At 46.4% G+C, this 17,638-nt stretch overlaps 1 protein-coding gene across 5 annotated transcripts in view; it reads right to left on the bottom strand.

The window, feature by feature from the left end:
• Positions 1 to 14,747, bottom strand: part of PLEKHM3 (pleckstrin homology domain containing M3) — a 123,642-nt gene extending 108,895 nt beyond the window's left edge. For all 5 annotated transcript variants that reach the window (XR_012646476.1, XM_075001896.1, XM_075001895.1 and 2 more), the window contains exon 1: positions 14,610 to 14,747. The gene's annotated coding sequence lies outside the window, so the exon portion shown is untranslated. The remainder of the gene's footprint in view (positions 1 to 14,609) is intronic.
• Between the last annotated feature and the right edge of the window lie 2,891 nt (positions 14,748 to 17,638).

Raw genomic sequence — 17,638 nt, 5'->3', positions numbered from 1 at the left:
AAAAAATCCTCAATTAATTGGGAGATGTCAGAATGTGAGTCATTCTGGAAACATAAAGGCTGAACGAATCTGTGCTGTGAATACTTTGCTGTCTGACCCTTGTTATAAGTAGCGTAAGAATTACCTGGCTAAAGACTCAGGGCTGAGAGGCTGACCTGGGCCCTGAATTCCTTCCTTTCGTTTTGGACCACCGCAGGGCAGTCGAGATATAAAGTGGTAATACGTTTTCTCTCTTAACAGAAGTTGGTCCAATAAAAGATATTACCTCACTCACCTTGCGTATCATGGGACCAACATGGCTGCATCTACACAGCATAAAACACCGGAAATGTAAAACAGGTGGAAACGTAAGAGCACAGCAACACCAGGCTAAAAACAAGCCAGCAGCGTCCAGAGCAGCGGTTCTCAACCAGGGGTACTGTACCCCTGGGGGTACGCACCGCTCGTCCAGAGGGTGCATTAACCCCGCGTGTCCCATCCTTTTTATGGATAAACATTTGAACTTCTTTTACGTTCACCTAATTTTTTTTTAATTCATCCTTTTTGGACAGTCCTGTCAATGTCTTCCAACCACCCAGTTACTATTAAGCAGTTTGAACAAACGTCTTGCAAAGGTAGAAGAAAAACGCCCCACCACTCAGTGGGTCAACTGTGCGACAGCAGTGGTGGAATCTGCTCCTCCTGAGGCTCACTTGGAGCCGCAGGACAGCTCGGAGAAGGTGCAGCTTGGAGGTGGTGTAGCTCAGGATTCAGTGACTTTTGGCAGCACAGCTGGCATGGCTCGAGCGGCTCAGAGTTAGGGTTTGGGGGGGGTGGGGTCCCTGGCTGTGATGTCGGGGAGTGCCTGGCTCTGGGGAGGTGGAGGCTGGCTGAGGGCAGGGGGATGTGGCGTTTGGTAAATTTCTTTTGGATACCACTGGTCTACAGCAGTGTTTCTTAAACTTTTTGAGACGACTGAACACCAAACGGTCATACCTTTTATGCAAAGCACCTATGAAAATTTCTCAGGCCAAAAAAAAAAAAAAAAAAAATAACAACCCACCCAAACAGCAGCAACATATAAGGCAAAAACAAAAGGACATAATTGAATCCAGTATCCTAGCAACGAAGAAGTAACATTGTATCTGGTTTTAATAATTGAAACGATCGACCGCCAGTGTATTTTTCCAAGCGCTCGCGGCACACCTGCGAGCTGTTCGCGGAATGCCAGGGTTCTGCAGGACACCGTTTAGGAAACGTTGCCCTAGAGGTGCCATTAACCTCATCGCTTCCAAGCAATGGGCTTACTGGTGTCTCTGCAAAGCGCAGAGGCAGAGAAGAGTTTCGAGGCCCAAACCTGTGAAGTGCTGAGATGTGATGAGAGGGAACTCAGCTCCTCACAGGTACCGGCTGACTGCTCTACCACTGGGTGGGAGATCCCAGCCTCCTCCCACTTGCAGCTGTGTCACCTGGAGTGGATTTGTCCTGTTGTTGTGAGCCGGTGCATCTAAAAGTGCTCCAAACCAAGCCGAAGCAGACCCCTAGGCAGCCTTGTCACCATCTGTGGGGAGGATTTCTACTAGCCTGAGTACAGGCCTCCTGTCATCCTGCCTTCAGACAGACCTACTAGCGCCAAAGGAACCCTACCTTGACATTGAACCTAAGAGATTTTACACAACAACAACACAAAGTATTTAAAGATATATTTTATATAAAAAAAACCCTTGCACTATAGTGGGCATTTGCCATTTCAGAGGCTGATCCACATAGGAGAATAAGAGTCCACTAATTCTGTCAGCTACAGCAGCTAGCTACTCCTTCTGCTCAGCTCTGACTTTAGCTCTACCTTGACAATAGCAAGTCCTGCAGCTGCTCCGTCTTCATAAACAGAAGACGGTTCAATTTGTTTGGAACAGAGAGGAACATCCGTATTCCCCAGTAATTGAGTTTCCTCCCACAGTTTGCTCTACTGCGGCAAATCGCTTATTTTCTTGGTTACTAATATGCAGCCTTCCATCCTTTTGCTAACCGGGTCTCAGCTGCTGCGATTCCAAAATGGGGGTCTTCGTGAAATGCTTTCCAACCCGTGCTTTAAAAATGAAAATCTGCACAACCTTGGTAACATCGAACGTTACCCTGTTTTCGGGACCGCGTTCCTCAAATCGTCATGCCTCAGATAAGCAGTTTCCAGTAATATTCCCATGGTACCTATTAGCTACCACTCTGTGATGGGTATCAGAGAGGTCGCTGTGTTAGTCTGTATCTTCGAGAACAACAAGAAGTCCTGTGGCACCTTATAGACGAACAGATATTTAGGGGTCTTTGCCCACGAAAGCTTACGCTCCAAAATATCTGTCAGTCTACAAGGTGACACAGGACTTCTTGTCATTCACTCTGCAAGAAGAGCATTAGCACACTGGTTCGCTAGGCAGCTTTTGCTTAACTGAGTAGACATCAAAAATGTGAAGCTGAACAAAAGGGGTGTAAGATGGTGGCAAATCAGTCCGGCGTGCGTGCGTGCGTGCGTGTGTGTGAGAGCAACAGTCACTTTGCACAGGTGCCAATGGGTGTGCAGTGTGTGAGGCAGGGAAGAATACAGGCCCTACAACACAAAACTAGCACTACACAGTTAACCAACATGGGATGATCCAAGCCCACCCTATCCCCCTCACAGTTTTCATTCTGGGTCTGAACCTACATTATAAGGAACCAATTTTCCTTTGCTAGTTGAGGTGTAGCACAGGTCTTATGGGAATAGCTGAGGTTGGGAGATTTCCAGCCTTTGAGCATGTGAGATTTCAGTGCTATCAAAAGGGAGCCTTATACCTTACTCAGTCTTGCACCAGAATGCCAAACCCCATCCTCATCCTAACCCAGATCGGGACACCAACTCCGGGGCTCATCTCTACAGCTGAATGGGAATCCTGCCTCCACTCAAGTCAAAGGCACCGTTGCCATATATGGCAATTTCCTAAAATACCTGTGGGAGCTCTCACGGTGTGAGGGTTGTGCATCACTCAGGGCCAGGGGTTCCACGCAGTTTCCTGGGGAGGCCCACCAATGGCAGGGGGCAGTTGCCACAGGGCCCAGCATTTCCAAGAGTCCTGGAGCTCTAGTCACCACCACTGCTGAAGTAGCAGCAGAGGCAGCTGGAGCTCTGGACCCCTTTGAAATGCTACTGGTTACTGTGCCACAGCTCCTGAGGGAGCATGGGGGGGCACGGGGCTGAATGCTTCAAGCCACGCCCCTTCTGCCATTGGCCACGCCCCTTCTGGGGTGCAGAGACAGCCCCCTTCCTACCTTGCTCCCAGGCCTGCGATGGCGTTGGTGTTGCTGTTCCTGAGGGAGGGAGATGTGGTTTTGCCCCAGCACCACCTTGGCCCCTGAACAAACGATTATAAAAGGTCACCTCAGTGGGGCGGGGTGTAGGGTGGTTCCCTTCCTGTACAGTCCTGGGGAATGCTGCCTTAAAGAATGAAAGGTGCTTCATAAATGCACAGTCAACTACCATGAGTGCCTGGATACTACACTGACGTCCTCCGTAGAGGTACCTCAGGTAGATTGCATCCGTCAGTCACAAGCTCTAAGGGTTCCACTCAGCCTTTTACATTTAACTTGGATCAGACAAAACTGGGATTCCGGTATGCAGACAAACCGCTTGATCGGACCATCACCTCAGATGCCCGAGTGCCGGCTGCTGAATTTGGTTCCTGCATTGGAACGAAACTACCCCTCCCTAATCTTCCAGACGGGCTGCCTTTGAAGAAGTGTTGTTCTATTACACATCAGAGTCAGCGGCTGGAGGGATGTGGCCCTCTTACTTTGGGTGAATTGCTGGCAAAAAAAAAAGTCTTAAAACTGGATTTGGAGTAGCTGAAAAGACATGTGCTTCTGTGTGTGTCTCTAGGTATATTTTATAAACACGCATTAAATGTGCGTACTGCACTCGAGAGGTTTTATCAGCAGATGCTTGCTATAACCTTATACTCTCACAGGGTGAAACAACGAGCGAGGTGTGGAGATCATTCCACATGAGAGGCACAGAGAGCACAAAATTATTTAGTTCACTCAGGACTACAGCAGTGTTTCTTAAGCTTTTTGAGACCCTGGAACACGGAACAGTAACATTTTTTATGAGGAACACCTACAGAAGTCTTCCTCAAAAAAAAAAATTATTATTGCCAGACCAGAACAAAACAAAACAAAACATCCCCCCAAACAAACAGCAACATATACAGCAAAAACAAAATGAAATTATGTAATCCGGTATCATAGCAATGAAGATGTAACATTGTACCTGGTTTTACTAACAGAAAATAGCTGCATTACCACGGCATACCTGCGAGGTGTTCATGGAACATCAGTGTTCCGCGGAACATAGCTTAAGAAACGCCGGACTAGAGGAGACCATGAGAAGCTTCTGGCGCTTACTCAAAGCCAGCTGACTGAGCAGCACAACAGCAAAGGAAATGGAATGTTATCAAATGCTGAGTAACACACACTGGAAGGGATCGTTCAAATTCCTTGCTCCCACATCTTTCTGGATTCTAACAACTAATGGCACAGGGAGAGTCTCTGGACATGCCTATTGACAGCTCACCTAGCAGCTCTCAAAAAGTGTACAACATGCCAGGAGGTAGGCACAGAACCAATCCTGCACATATTAGAATGGCTTTCTATAAATCAATGCTCTGCCATCCCCTCGAGAGCCAAGTTCCAGGCTGGTCACCCCGCAGAAGGACAAGGCAGCAAGAGGAGGGCTCCAGAGATGGGCGACTCTGAGTCCAGATGAAGAGAAAGGGTGGAGAGTAGAGAGATGAATGGAAGATCAATGCATATAAAATAATGAGTGTACAATGGAAGTTACGGCGATTCGGGCATATTTGCAGAATGAACGATGAACGGAAAATCAAGACCCTGGTATTCGGCATAATGGATGGCTCGAATAGGAGAGGCAGACCCCACAGAGAGTGGGTAGATCATATAGTAGATTGGTGCAGAGCTAGTCCACAGGAACTAAGACACTCCACACTGGGGAGGGAAAGATGGAAGGAAATAGTGAGAGAGGCATTAGATGCCAGCAGGCACCGAGCCCAGGGTTGTTGCTGTTGTTGATGATGATGACACAAAGAGTAAGTCAGGTGTTGCCATTTACCCCTTCATACTACCACAGCAAATGGAACATTCAACTACAGTCAAAAACGTGCCGGTAAGACTGAAAATGACAAGGCAGTGCCTAACCTGCAAAGCGCTAGGCTACTTCGCTGACAACCACTGGCTCATGTTTCAAAAGTGCCTCTGTGGCTGGGACAGTGTTTCTTAAACTTTCTGAGAACATGGAACATCAAACAACAATGTGTTCATGTGGAACACCTGGAATAATTGGCCGGCCAAAACACAAAACAGACAAAAAACAACCAAAAACCAAACAGCAACATACACAGCAAAACCAGAATGAAATAATTTCATCAGGCATCATGGCAATGAAGAAGTGACATTGAATTTGATTTTAACAACAGAAAATATAGACCACCAGTGTATTTTTCCAAATGCTCACGGCACACCAGTGGGTTGTTCGCAGAACACCAGTGTTCTGCAAAACATAGCTTAAGAAACACTAGGTTAGGAGTCCTAGTTTAAGAAACACTGGGTTGGGAGTCTGAGCGTAATTGAAAGCCAGTGAGTAAAATGTTATAGGGAACTTGGATAGCTCGGCTACAGGGAAGTGCTGAGTGCTCTCCCCTCTCCACCCACTCCCCCGGGTAACTTTGGAGAGAAAAATCCATATTTATAAGAAAAGGAAGGAAATATTTTTTCAGCTTTTTTTAAAACCTGTTTTCCAAAACATGACAATAAAACTGTCAATCGCGAGTAGCAGCATTTCAGGGACACCGATTTCCTCTTCTCTGCCCAGAATACTTCAGAAAAATTTTCAGGATGATGCACGAGGGTTTAACAGCCCAAAAGGGAAAGAGACAAATCCTTACATTACAAACCCATAAGCACTACAGTTCTAGAAAAGTCCAGTGCTGTCTCATGAAATCTTGTATTTATATACCTCCTTCCACCCAGACCAATCCCAAGGCATTTCACTAACTGCATATCACTCACCCTGCTGAGAGACCCTCTAGAAGTTGACCGCTTGCCCTAGCCGGAACAGCTACTTTTACAAGGGGAAATAAAGACAAAACTTCTTCAGCGGAAGCTGCGAGGAGGAAGGCCAAACATAGCTACTGAAACAGGAACCGAGCCAGTTAAAGTCAGATTAGGGCACAGCAGCTGTAGGTCTGTGATTTAGGGTTCCAGCTCCTTGGGTCACATGATCACCAATGCTCAGCTTTCGTTTAACAATAAAAAAGGATGCCCCGGTGAGTCCTCATGGTCACAAAAAATAAAAATAAAGCTTGAAAAAGGCAGCTGGATTTAACTGATGAAGCAGCCTCTGCCTGAGTCTGCAGAAGACCTGAACCTCCTTTGAGACAGGTGACCTCAGCAGAGGTTCAGCACCACCAACAGGGGTTTCTTTCCGGTGGAACGCATGGGAACAGAGTTCCAGCACCTTTTCTCCTGGCGTTGCCATTTTGGAAGCCAGCTGGGTGGCTCTGAGCCACATATGGCTCTTTTAAGAGCCATTTCCGGCTGCTGCCGCTCATTCCTCTGGCTCCCTGCCGTGCTGAAAGCGTAGGACTCGATTTAATTGGTTTAACAACTGGTAGGAGGGATCCGGCTGTTAAACCAATTAACTGAGTCCTAGTCTTTCAGAGCGGCAGGGCTGCCCCGAATACGCAGCGTGGCAGGGACCGCCCCGAACACGCTGTATGTGGGGGGGAGGCGAGCAACTCTTCCCAACCCTGCCAGGGGCCTCGTGGGCACGTCTGCAACATGCACGAAGCCCCGGTCTGTGGAACCCAGTCTTGTGGTTTTGGGGTTTCTGGACTTGCAATAGCTGGACGGGGCTCCCACCGCCACGTTAATGTGTCCATACAGCACGATGCCAACATTCCCAACTGGGGCTGTGCTCCTGTCTGTGCTTCAGAGTAACATGGCTCGGACATGAGCTGCAAATGGGACATGGGTACTGGGCCCTGCATCCTAGGGCCCACGCCCTAATGGCTTAATGATCTGAGTCTGAATGATTGGTGTATGGACAAAAAGGGGGCTTACGCTCAAACCTAGAAATGTGGCAGAATCTCCGTCCTTAGAGGTTTTGAAGTCCCAGCTTGACAAAGTCCTGGCTGGGATGATTTAGTTGGGGTTGATCCTGCTTTAGGCAGGGGGCTGGACTTGATGACCTCCGGAGGTCCCTTCCAGCCCTAGGATACTATGATTCTATGTATAGGCATAGCCTGTGATGACAAGGAACAACAACAACTTTGCATTCACTTCTCATTCAAAAGACAGACTGAATCATAGAACAACAGAGCTGGAAGAGACCTAAAAAAGCCATCGAGTCCAGCTCCCTGCTCTAAGCAGGACCAAACCCAACAGATCAGCCCCGCCAGGGCTTTGTTGAGGCGAGATGTAAACACCTCCAGGGATGGAGACTCCACTGCTTCCCTGGGTAGATCATTCCAATGCTTCACCACCCTCCTAGTGAAAAAGTTTTTCCTAATGTTCAACCTGGAACTTTCCAACTGCAACTTGAGACCATTGTTCCGTGTTCTGCCATCCATGACCACTGTGAACAGCCTCTCTCCAGCCTCTTTGCAGCCTCCCTTCAGTAAGATGAAGGCTGTTATCAAGTCCCCCCTCAGCCTTCTCTTCTGCAGACTAAACAGTCCCAATTCCCTCAACCTTTCTTCATAGGTCATATGCTCCAGCCCCCTAATTATTTTGGTCACCCTCCGCTGGACCCTCTCCAGTGTATCCACCTCCTTCCTATAAATGGGGGCCAAGAACTGGACACAGCACTCCAGATGCGGCCTCACCAAAGCCGAATAAAGAGGAATAATCACTTCTCTGGATCTACTGGCAACGCTCCTCTTGATGCAACCTAATATGCCATTAGCTCTCTTGGCTACAGTGGCACACTCATGTCCAGCTTCTCATCCACTAACACACCCAGGTCCTTTTCTGCAAAACTACTACCGAGCCAGAGATTGAATCCTCTCTTTGTAGGGCTACTTTCAGAACTCTGCTCTCCACAAATCCTGAGATTCAGGGACGGTTGGGCATTAATACCTAAGGAATTGGGCTCTAAGCCGCTGTAGCCCATAAGTTCCCCTTGACAAATGGCCCACCCTGAGCAACTGACACGCAGATTTTTCTTAGTTCACCTTCCACTTTTTGCCACTGCCAAATTGGAGATGGTGGCACAGGTCAAGTGATGAAAGTATTACCTAGAATCTAAACTAGCTGCATTTCAGTCACTTGAAATCCCTGAGAAACATGCTTAGCTGCACAGTAGCACTCAGGGGCCACTTTTGAACCAGTTAGCAAGCAAGGCAGATCAAGTCACTTTCCTAATTTTGGAGCGGGCATAGATTCAGTTTGGTGGGAGAGTGGCTCTCAATCTCTCTGGGCTACTGTGACCTTTTCAGGGATCTCATCTGCATTGTCAATCCCAGCTTTCACCTCACTTACAAACTACAGCTTGGAACTCTCTAGTCCGGCACCTTCGGGATCTGACCAGTGCCGAACAAGAAAACGCTACGTACTCCGGGACGTCACTGTGGTCTAGCACAGCGTTTCCCAATTTTATTTGGGTACAGAACCCTTTAAAACATGAAAGAATTTTGTGAACGCCTAATAACCCCTTAAATCTTCTCAGCCCCAGACCCGCCCAAATACCTCACCCGACGTAGCTCAGCTCCTCCAACTCTAGTCCTGAGGGCCCGAAGCAGGACCCATCTGACTCCCCTTCCAGCAGCAGCAGAGCAGGGAGCTGCAGAGGAGTCAGTGGCGGCAGCATTTGGAGCCACAGGTTGCTGACCCCTGACTGCTGAACCCTTATTTTCACTTCGGGAACCCCAGTGAACACCAATTGGGAAACACTGGTCTAGCACATTGCCAACACTTGCACTGCTTCCTGGGCCCTCAGAAGCCATTCAGGGTAAATTAGAACGAAACAACAGCACCGTACATGGAGAGCCAAGACTAGTGGCTGTGAACAAACTTTATGGCACCACGGGAAACCTGGCCACGCCCTCGATCAGTGGTCATCCAGCTCACTAAAATCATGCTGGATTGCGGATGTTCCTGGACAAAAGAGTGCTGGGTTAGGGGGCTTCAACCTGTACTTGCTTACAAAAATCAGACATAAAACTAGAAAAATGTCACAGTACACTATTACTGAAAAATTGGTTACCGTCTCATTTTTATCACGTGCTTATAAAATAAATGAATAGGAACATTGCACTTCCATTTCAGCATATAGTGCAGTACAAAGCAGTCACTGCATGAAATCTTAGTTTGTACTGACTCTGCTTGCACATTTTATGTAGCCTGTTCTTAAACTAAGCAAAATCTACATAAGTTGAGTACCCCTGGAAAGACCTCTGCATATATCTCCCAGGGATAAATGAGTTCCCCTGGTTAAGAACCACTGCACTAAGGAGGCCTCTGGGGGTCCCCTCCAACCTCATATTTCTATGATTTGTAATATAAATCTGAGAGATGTAACTGTCTAGGGAAAAAACTGGATCCACTACAAGAATTCTCCAAAGATCAGGTTACATCAGAGCCCTAAAAATAGTGCTTCACCTCATTTTATATATTTGACAACGAATCCAACAATTCAAGGAGAAACTTATGAGAGTCAGAGAAAAGCATTCTCAGAAAAGAGCATTTGAAAAAGATAAGATAAGAGACAGATAAGACAGTTTCAATTCATTCAGTTTTATGCTACAGAAACCAACTGTGTGCTAATCCTCGCTGCCTTGAAGAGTGACCAGGGACCTCTAACTCCCCTACAGAAGAAATAACAACAAATGCAGACATCTAGAAGCTGGGAGATGTGAAAAGCACATTCAGCCATGACAGCCTTGTCGGGATGGCACTAGATGAATCCAAAGACCAGTTTTGGGATGGGACAGAGTTCTAGAACAGGGTGAGCAAAATGTGGGGATGTGAAATTTCATAAGAGGGGCGCAGCATGATGGGGTGCTGGGTCTCTGGCTTGTCCGTCTCGTTAAAAATGTTGAAATATATTATTGTTTTTATGTCTGTGTATTCACTTTTATGTACCATTGATAAAGTTTTTATATTTTACTTATTTTCTTGCCCATGCCAAAATTTTTTCAGACGAACGCAACCAAAATTTGGATTACATTAGACTGGCATGGGGGGCCCCCTGCTAGTTGCAGGGATGAAAAGTGGAGCCCTACCTAAAATGTTTGCTCACCCCTGTTCTTGAAGTAATTGGGAGACCTGAGGGGCTGAGCTTCCATTAATAATGACATGTGCCTGTACAGCTGGCAGGGTTCCAAATGCCAGATTGCGGTGTAAATTGAACCAGACCCATTGTCTGTATGGAAGTAGGTTGATTTATGCTCGCTCGGGATCTGGTTCAAAGCAAGAAGGTTCTCAAAGCATTTTAGGGACACAGCCAACTACTCTATGTGTCTATAGAACGCTTCACCCACCACCAAATGAATTAATTAATAGTAACTGGCACTTACAGTATACCATGCTTTTAATTTGCCCCAGCACTTTGCAAATCGTCACTAGAGAGGCAGCAACCTCCAGGGTGAAACAAGCACAAGGCACAGACAGAGGTGAACCTGCTGGACCGATGAGGAAATATGGACTATATAAAGGCTCCCCTCCCCATCGACTAGTTTGCATGGAGAGCTCCAGAGATCTTTATCTCACAGCCTGGCTGACTCCCTTCCCCTGCAGCACTTTAGGATGCTCCCAGATGTGAGTGGTTGCATCACTTCCTGCTTGCTCTACAGCTGGGAGGTGACCATCGTGAGGAGCCAGGAGTGTGGGCTGGGACAGCAATGAAGGCACAGTGTGTGTGTGTGTGTGTGCGTGTGTGTGTGTGTGTGCGTGTGTGTGCATGTGCGTGCGCGCGCGCACGCGGAGCACATGCCCCAAGCAGAGACAAAAGCTAAGGCCCCAGTCCATCCAGCAACTCACTTAAGCCTGTGACTTGCGGCAGCGAAGTCAGGCAGCGCTTCGCCTTATGCAGTTAAATACCTAAGCACGTTCCTCCTTCAAACGCAGAAGCAGCCCTGCAGCTAGTGACTTGTGTGCTAATCATCAGGCACGTTCTCACCTACCTCGCTGAATCACGGACCTCATGACCATTTCCTGTACATTACCACCGGACAAGCCTACATTGTGCCACAAACAGGGCCTACCCCTATTACTTAAGCAGGGATTTCAGCCAGGGCTTCTACAGAGATGGGCCGCATGCCTCCCTGGAGTTCTACCCATCCCTGCTGGAGACTGATGGCTTTCTGTGGGACCGTGCATGGTGCCTACGTCTGATTTTCTTTGTTGTGTGTGTATTTACTTAATTCACATTTTGTCACGCTGACCTGGTTAAAAACCCTGCACCTTTCCCCCAGCCAGGCAATTCAGAGACAGAAGAGGGGACCTGGGCTTCCCAGACCAGCACCAAGAGGGCTGAGTCCTACTGTAGCAGAGAGATGCTGTTATAGGTGATGTCACTGGGAGGAGACACCAGACTGCAAGCACAGAGGAGGGTTGTGAATGATGGAAGCAGACCTGTTAAGAGAGGTATTATTCAGGGTGATGGTTTGTACTATTGGATCTGCTGTTGCTGTCAGTTTGTGTCCAGCCAGCAAGCACAGGCAGAGGCCAGGGGCAGCACAGATACACAGAAGGTTTTAAAAATTAAATCATGTGCCTTGAGGTTCAGGTAGAGCCGCACTCTCGCACAGAAGCCCCTCTCTCTCAATTCACAAAGTCTGCTACAGAACCGTGCTTAAAAAGCCCATAATACTTCTCTTCCAAATGGAAATCTGAGTTGAAAATTTTGCAACTGGTTCCTAGAAGTCCCAATGGACAACTTGGTTCTGTAAGAGAACAGTGGGGTTATGGATTCTTGGGGGCGCTGGTTCCCACATTGAAACCAAGGGAGACCAGGGTTCCCTATAGGCTGAGCACGTGGGTGACTGCCCAGGAAAGTTTCCGGGTCTGCTCAGCTGATTAGCAGAGCGCCCAGAGATGCCCACAGCTGGCAGCATGTGCATCTCGTTTAGGTGCACATCTGTACATGCCTTGGTGCACATAAAATTTATTCCGCTCATGGATAGAAAAAAAATGGGAGGGACCATTGTGGGAAACCCATGGAAACCAGACGAAGGACACCCATGTACTGCTTGAATTTCTACTCAAGTTGTTCCCCTGCTGTTAAGTGTGCACCAAGGTCCCACTAGCGTGCGGCCCCCACCCAAGAAATGGCTGCTTTGCAGCAGAGAAACATATGTGTGTAAGCCCAGGAGCTTTGGGCACTCAGCATCTCTCACATGGGGACCAGAGCCAGTGGGGATCTTTCTGGATGAAGTGTTTTTTAGTGTAACTTCATTATCTAGACTCCAGCCAAGCTCCTAACCAAGGGCCACACTCAAGCAGCTAACCCTGGACAATCCAGAACTTATCAAACCTTCGAGTTCACCAAACACCACCGATTAAAAACATCACTTAATAACATGCAAAAAAACAAATTAAAAAAAACCTCCTAACTAGTCAGTCCTGGCAAATTGATACCTTTGTAACCACCTGAAAAAAACCATCACCCAGTGGAGACAGCAGAAGAACATAGAGACCCAACCCTCTGAGATCCCATCAGCCTTATGAAAATTAGCCAACTCTGGGGGATGGTTTCACCACAGTATTGTTACAGCAGCATCTTATTCCTTCAACACAGTCTCAGATTAGTCTCACAGTTTATGAACAAAAAATATTGCCATCTTTATCTCAAGTGATCTTTGTAAAAGTTCAGAGGAAACCTGACCACAGCTGATTAACCCAGACTCAACATACAGATTGAACCTCACTTGTCCAACACACTAGAGACTTCTCTGGTGCCAAACAAGAGAATTTGCTGTATTCCAGGCGGTCCGTATCATTTAGCAACATTACCAACACTTTCACCGCTTACTGGGCTCTTAGAAGATATTTAAGGGTAAACTACAGCTAAATAATAGCACAGACCACTGACAGCCAAGATGGGTGGCTGCAAAAAATCTTTTATAGGACCATGGGAAACTTGGACACACCCATGACACGTGGTCAGCTGGCTAACTGAAATCACACCGGATTAAGGATGTTGCTGGACGAGAGAGTTCCAGATTAGCGAACCAAAACCAGTCAGATCCTAGGAGGTTGGAAAATGTGGTGATGGGGGCCATATAAGTAGCTGGTGTAGCTTCAGATACATTATGTGTAGTTCCCTCTCCCGCTATGCTGAGTTTGCGATTCTTTTGCCTGGAATTTTAAACCTGTAAATGTCACTAACCCCCAATACTTCCAAGCTGTATGTTGGGCTACTGTTGCTTCAAATGACTCACGTCGAAGATTTTTCATGTGTTTATCTTTATGCACTGTAAGGAGACCCATTCAGTTTGGGAAATAAACGTGCACGTGGCAGTAAATCTTTGCAAAATTGGGTCCTGAAACATTTGATTTCTGAGTAATAAATCAAGAACAAATAATTCATTCTCTTTGCAAGCCTATCATTTCATTCTGTCTTGGCTGTTGGTGCCACTGAGCATCGCATCTAAATGAACACTACAGGTGTTATACAGTCCCATGGGGTAGGCATATGTTTATTGGGATTACTTAATCCTTCAGTTTATAATTCTGTTAACTATGTCTTAGGCACTTGCCTCATGAGAAAGCAAAAATTTTGCTGCTTAAAATAAAACAAAACCTTGCAATGCGATTCCCACCAGCAGAGTTTGTGCTGGGCTGTGGATCTGGCCACCACCAAACAACAAAATTCGATTCTGCCTCTCTTGGGCACTCTGATTTCCAGCTGAGGCCATTCAGAATTTGGGGTGTTTCCATGATTACAAAGACTGGGCCTTTATAAACGTCTTTGTGTCTGTTTCTCTGGGTAGATACAGTGCTATGCACGTACACATACACACATCTCTGTCACAAACAAACACACCTTACAGACAAAGAGGCACGTATAATAGTCTCAGGGGCAGCTGTGTTAGTCCATAGCTTCACAAATAACAAGCAATTCTCTGGCACCTTGAACACTAATAAACACATTAGGTCAGGAGCTTTCATGGGTAAGATGGCAATCCTCTGAGAAAGTGGGTCCTATCCAGGAAAGCTTCTGACCTAATCCAATTGTTCGTCTTTAAAGTGCTACAGGACTGCCTGTGACACGCATGTATGTTTATATCAAAACAACGAGAAGTCCTGGGGCACCTTATAGACAAACAGATATTTTGGAGCCTAAAGCTTTTGCGGGCAAAGACCCGCTGTGTCAGATGCAGGTATACACTATATAAAGATACTCTACATATACTCCATAAAGAAATACAAACATACCTGCAAGGTGATGGGCAGCAGGGGCAAAGCTAAGACAGACACATGCCTGGGTGTTTATAAAACAGTGAGAAGCAGCATAGATTGATCAAAGCTTTGATACATTTGCAGACCTATAAACCACATAATTCCACCCCCAAAGCAGCACTTACCTGGCCCTTTGCAGCTGCACAAAACCACTCTGCCATTTACTGTGCAGTTACTCCTCCTTCTGCCAGGACAGGCAACATCCTACGTCCCCTGGGTTATCCATCCTCTTCCCTGCTCTGTGTTTACAATCTGCCTGGCCCAGTCCCCTCTCAAATCCTTCCCTGCAACAGCCAGGGAAACAGCTCCTCTGAAAACACAGTTCCTGCTTACAGAAGGCCTCCCTTCCTGCCCCGCCTGGGCTCTGTGACACATACATGGCCATTAGCCAGCTGTGTGTGACACAGCCCCATTCATTCCCTGTTTCTCCTTGTCGTGGGCATTGCTTGCATCTTCTGCTCTGCTCCAGATCTTGCAGCCTATGGCTGTTCACCAGACAGCTAATCTGGAGATTAGCGGGTGAAACATTAACCCCAGAGTATGTCTGTGTTTTCATGCCAGTGGTCAGGCTGAGTCCTTTCTTGCCTGTAGATGAATTCTGTCAGTTTCTGTGTAGATGAAACAAGCAGTCCTATAGCACAGTGGTCCTCAACCAGGAGCATCTGTACCCCTTGGAGTACTCAGAGGTCCTCCAGGGGGTGGGGTTCATCAACTCACATACCTATTTGCCTAGCTTTACAACAGGCTTACATAAAAAGCGCTATTGAAGTCGGGACAAACAAATTTCATACAATGACATGTTTGTACAGCTTTGTTTTACACACCCAGATGGAAGTACAATATTTATTATCTAATTCATTTACTCAATAATGTTATGGCAAACATGAGAAGGTAAGCCTTTGTCAGTAACAATGTGTTGCAACGCTTTTGTGTTTTAAGGACTGATTTTGGAAGCAAGCAGTTTTTAAAAGCGAGGGGAAACTTTGGTTTTGCGTGCTCCCAGCAGACTCCTGAAAGGCTCACTTATCTGGAAAGGTTGTCAACCACTGCTCTGTAATATTCAAGCAATCATTCAGCAGGGCTAAGTCTACATTACAGTCCCCTTTCGGAAGGGGAATGCAAATGAGGCAAATCAAAAATGCAAATGAAGTGCCAGTTTACATATCTTGTGCTTCATTTACATCATCGTATTTTCAAAAGAGAGTCTTTTGAGAGTAAAACAGCAGCATAGGCAGGGTTCTTTTGAAATAACTCCCTTTTCAAAAGCACCCTTCTTCCTAATTTTTTTTTCCTTAAGTTCCAAGGTTCGGGGTGCACAAAGCCAGTGGGATAGTTGAGCTCTTCAATGAACAGCCACAGTGTAATTTGCTGGGCACTGCAAAAAGCTGCGACATTGCTATTTTGGGATACCTTTGTATCCCGAAATAGCACCTGTAGTATAAACATAGCCTCTCTGAGGAAACATTAACACTGGAGAGTTTGTTGCTGATCTGCAGCTGGTATGGTCTTTGATTCTATTGTATATCTGGATTCCAGATTTAACAGTGGTTTGGGAGCTGTGCTGCTAAACCCAGGGTTGTGAGCTCAATCCTTGAGGAGGCCATTTAGAGGTCTGGGGCAAACAGATTAAAAAAAAAAAATGTGTCAGGGATGGTGCTTAGCCTTGCCAAAAGGGCAGGGGGCTGGACTCAATGACCTCTTGAGGTCCCTTCCAGCTCTATAAGATGTCTTTCTCCTTATGTTAAATTAAATGCGATGTTTAAGTTCAGTCTTTTCCTTCTGTTGTGAAAACACAGATTTTTTTAAAGAGGTTGTATTTATTAAAGAAACAGCTGCAACCATAGACACGATTAAATGGGCTTCCAAACAACTTGAGTTCCAACTTTGTCTCTGTTGTTTACCAGATCCATACCCTGTCTGAAACTGTGTGTAGGACAGTCATATTGTGGCTAACTAATATACTGCATGTAAAATTATAGTTACCCATATATAGCATATATTTTGCCTCTTCGCCTTGTGCTTCAAATGCCCTCTCTGCATTTTTTTTTTAAAGATATTGCAGAGGGCCCTTGAGTTAGCACAAAGAGCAAAAGAGAGAGAGAGAGAGAGAGAGCGCAACTCTGTCTGGTAACTAATTCTGTGATATGAAAAATAGCGGTTTTCAGCTCATTTGTTTGTACAATAGCCTCTGCTATCAAGTTCTAGCCATCAGAATCTGACAGTCTCCCACTAGTACTTTCCATTTACCTCAGAGGTTGGTTCTTTTTGTCTGCATCTGAAACTTTTCTCTGCTGAAGTGGAGAACACCTCAGAAAAATTAGGCCAGATTTTCAGCAGGAGAAAATCACCAAAGCTCTGCCTGCTAACCACTCCCATGAAGAGCTGTGCCAGCTTATACTAGCCAAGGGTCCACTCCAACATCTTTTCCTCTTGCCTCTGAAGAATGAGCCTTTATTTCACACAGTCTAATGACATGTAAGCGGCTACTTCATGAAAAGGTGATTAACTGATATGTTAAGCACAAGACGTAACCTTCCCAATAATTGCTGGGAAGTTCACATTTGTGACAATGAATATCATCAGACGATTAAATTAAAAGAGTGTTTGTGGAAACAGGGTTTATGGGAACAGCCGAACTGCATGCAACTTTCGCTTGTTACATGGGAAGAAAGATCAAAGAGAATGTGTTGGGGGACAGTTGTCTGAACTCATCCAAGTTTAGGGTGTGGCCATTTATTTAACGCATTAATTAGCCCCTCAGTCATTGGGAGTGGCACAGAGAGAAAACCATCTGCTTTAGGCAGGGGGCTGGACTTGACGACCTCCTGAGGTCCCTTCCAGCCCGAGGATTCTATGACTCTATGATCAGAACAGGGCTGGCATTTTCATTTGTCTTGCGGCTCGTAAATTGCCCGATACAACAAAGGCGAGGGGCACTTTAAAACTCAATTGCTTCTTGATTCTAATGTAGGTATGGGAAAGAGGGAGGGACAGGGAGACAATTGGGCCTGATTCTGAACTCAGGGGCACCTTAGTAGCACTTGAATGGGGTCATCCCTGATTTCCACCCAGATGGAAGCGGGAAGAGACTGAGAGCCAGGAAGAGGGTGTAAAAGCTGGAGGACTATCCTCCCCAGCAGCCCCCGTGGTATTG

The sequence above is a fragment of the Carettochelys insculpta genome, chromosome 8, assembly GCF_033958435.1.
Source record: "Carettochelys insculpta isolate YL-2023 chromosome 8, ASM3395843v1, whole genome shotgun sequence".
Lineage (NCBI taxonomy): Eukaryota > Metazoa > Chordata > Testudines > Carettochelyidae > Carettochelys > Carettochelys insculpta.
Note: the sequence above shows the minus strand (reverse complement) of the source record. Positions and strands in the feature narration are given on the sequence as shown.